The 3,642-nt window shown below is 35.3% G+C and overlaps 1 pseudogene; it reads left to right on the top strand.

Annotated features, from left to right (window-relative positions):
* The first annotated feature begins 745 nt into the window (after nucleotides 1-745).
* On the top strand, nucleotides 746-1,915 carry LOC150027935 (uncharacterized; annotated as a pseudogene).
* Nucleotides 1,916-3,642: the final 1,727 nt, after the last annotated feature.

Genomic DNA, 3,642 nt, shown 5'->3' with positions numbered 1-3,642 from the left:
TGTGTGAAGAGGCAAATAACATGGAAAATTTTGATAATGCTCATCTGTCATACGATTCTTCTTGGTTGAGGGACCCCAATCAAGAATTTGTACATGTGGAAGTTCCCAGTAAGATTGACAATGAGAGGAGTGATTGACAATGTGTAGGAAACATTGAAGTTAGGGTTAGCTGTAGTTTTGGAATGAATAGGAAAACAAGTAGAGGGAAAACAAAAACTCCCATTGAAGAGTATAAACTAGATTGTGATGAAGATTTGTAATCATTGGGTGATAATCATAATGACCAACCTAATTGTGTGAAGGATAGAGGATTATCATATATTGAGTTGGATTTAGATGATTTGGAGAGTGGGGTTGTTACTGAAGAAAGTGATGATGGGCCAGAAAGTAGGGGTAAATTCCATACTTTTCAAATGCCTAAAACCATGGTTGATTACTAGTGGGAAGTAGGAATATATTTTGTTTATAAGGAAGCTTTCTAGTATTCAATAACAACATATGTTGTCCATTCTAGGAGAAATCTTGAAATTGTAAAGAACAATAATAGGAGAGTTATGGTTAAATATAATGGATCCCAAGGATAGTGTCACTGTTTGCATATTATGATCATTTACCATCAAACAATTATTGGCAACTAAGAAAAATTAGTGAGATTCATAGTTGTAGTAGACAATTCAAAATAGATTTACTGTACACAAAATGGTGAAGTGGGAGGTTGGAGTCTTTCATAACAAAAAATCCATATATGAGAACTATTGATATACGTAATCAAGCTGTCAAAAAAATGGAATTCCAGTATTTCAAGGTCAAAGGCACAAAAGGAACTGTTAATGGCATCAAAGAATGTGCAGGGTTCGTTTAAGGAGCAATACAGGAAGATTATGATTATGGCCATGATTTATTGAGAGCAAACCCTAGGTTCATAGTTAAAGTGCAAGTTGAAGACATTAATGGGGAGACAATCTTTAAAAGAATATATGTTTGTTTAACAACTTGCAAGGATAACTTTTTGATGTGTCGGTCCATCATAGGTTTGGATGGATGTTATGGAGGCGAACTATTAACAACAGTTGGAAGGGACCCTTACGAACAAATGTTGTCATTGGCATATGCTTTAGTTGAGGTTAGGAACAAGGACTCGTGGTCACATTTTTTGCAGGTTCTAATTGAGGATATGTGAGGTGCAAATGTATATGCATCAAATACATTCATTTTTTTTTACCAATAAAAGGTATGTTCTACATGTGAGTTTTGTATGTCTTGTATATGTTTTGCCTCTGACTATTTTGTATATGAATTTTGTATGCATAAATTTTTGGCAGGGCTTTTTGCCCGCAATACAAAAACTTTTACCTAGAGCAAATCAACATTCATGTGTTAGACATCTCTATGCTAACTTTAGCAAAAAAGTTCTTGGTAAAAAACTGAAAAAATATGATTTGGGGTGCAACATCCTGTACATATCCCCAAGCATGGGAGAGAAAGATGATTAAGACAAAGGAGGTTAATATTAATGCTTTCAAACACCTAATTGCAATATCCCCAAGGTAAGCTTTGCTCAACTAAAAATTTATTCTTTATTCATGCAAATCCTTAATGACGTGTCAATGTTTTTTCTTTTAGGTTCTGGTCACGATCAAGGTTCACACCTAATGATAAATGCGACACACTTATCAACAATATGAATGAAGAATTTAATAGTGTGCTTGTTACTACAAGGTGTAGACCTATCATCAGCATGATAAAGGATATCATAACATACATCATGGACAGATGGACAAAGAACAAATTCAGTATCGCATCCTTTGAAGGATTCATCTATCCAAAAATTGAAAGCAGACTCCAAAAGGAATTAGGTGAAAGTCACCTTTGGATAGCAAGGTTGACAAACTTTGACCCACTTTTTCAATTTTAATCTTATTTATATAATGGCTCACTTCCTCACTTTTATACATGTATGATGTGAGTTGGTATATGAAAAGACACTTTCAAGAACTCACTCAAGAACAACATAAGAACACAAGATTTGAAATAAGAACGCAACAAGAATTAAAACTACCAATTGGAACACAACAAAGAACAAAAGCCACTAATTGAAACTCAAGAATTCAACATAGAAATGGGTTTCTATGGAAGCCGAAACAAGAACAGCATGTAACAATGGAAAGGAACCGAACAAAGTGCAGAACAAGTGCAACAAATGAAAGGAAACAACAAAAGGAAACAATTGAACCGATTGAAATTGAAAAACTACAAGAAAACAACAAATGGGTAATTATGGAAGATGAAAGAAGATAGACTTATGTGGTTGATGACCCTTGGAATGTTCACGCCACTTGAAGGGTGGAGAAGCTTCAAGATGAGTGGATGTCGCCACTTGAGAGTCCCAAGAACCTCCCAAGATAAGACTAGGAAGAAGAGAAGAGAACAAGTCTCACACAACTCTCTCACCAATTTGGTATAGCTTCTTTACTCAAAAATTCAACTTATTATTCAAGGTACCAAGCACCCCTATTTATAATGGAGAGGGCCGATCATTGTACAAGGGAAAAGGAGTTGGAAAAGTCACTCTTCTAGCGCCTAAAAGAAAAAGGAGTAGGAATAGTCATTTCTTCCAACTTCTCCTAAAATATGCGTCTATAATGCCTTACAATGAGAGGTGTCTTTTGGTTTTCCACTTTTGGCATTTTCCTAAGGCTACTCCTATATTAAGAACACTAATAGGAAGAACTTCAAGTGTTCTGGTCCTTGACTTCCTCCTATTGATGGCATCTTTAAATGCTTGTTGAGATGACCCGTTAAGTATAGCATCCTTGGTCATCTTCATGTATTTTTTATTCTCAAAAAATTCAAAGGACAACAAGATCATGAGGCTTATCATCAACATCAACCTCTTCCAGACCTAACACTAGGCTGAAACTGTAGCAAAAAAAGGGCTATTTAGAAGCGATGATCTTGTACAATAAACATTTGTATTTAACATGTATTTTGGCTTGCACTTTTTAGGTTGTAATATGTATTTCGAAGTACAATTATATTTGAATAGTATTTAGAAGTGTACTGGACAGGAACTCGGTCCTGGACCGGCTACTACTCGGTTCTCGGGTAGGGCAGAGGTCGACTCGGCCATGGACTTAGAGTCAAGGTAGCGGTGTTGGGCCTGTTTGGTTAATGGGCCTAGTTTTCTAATGATGTGCTATGATTTCAATTCAAGTTGCATGTGTTTAAAGATAAAATATAAGGAGATATTTTATAAAGATATAAGATAAAATATAAAGAGATATTTTATCTATTGTGATTCTGGAGATAAAAGATAAAGAGATATTTTATCTATTGTGATTCTGGAGATAAAAGATAAAGAGATATTTTATCTGTTTGTTGCACATAAAATACCTGTTGTTAACCCTAAAAAGATAGGAAGGTGTATATATAACAGAATGTGGCATGCAGTTTAGCACCTAAAGGTCATTGGTGCATGTGGCAGGTGGTTTTCTGTTAGAGATATAAGATAATGTGCTTATTGTCAGTTAATATTTGCTTATCTCAAGTGCAACTGCTGCATGTGCGGTTATAAAAAGGGGCTGAAACCCTAGGTGAAGGTACGCTGTTTCTAACGCTTGGCTAACCCTTTACTAAGCATTA

This window comes from Phaseolus vulgaris, chromosome 4 (genome assembly GCF_051622355.1).
Source record: "Phaseolus vulgaris cultivar YP4 chromosome 4, ASM5162235v1, whole genome shotgun sequence".
Taxonomy (NCBI): Eukaryota; Viridiplantae; Streptophyta; class Magnoliopsida; order Fabales; family Fabaceae; genus Phaseolus; species Phaseolus vulgaris.
The sequence above is the reverse complement of the archived record's forward strand: the minus strand, read 5'-3'. Positions and strand labels throughout refer to the sequence as shown.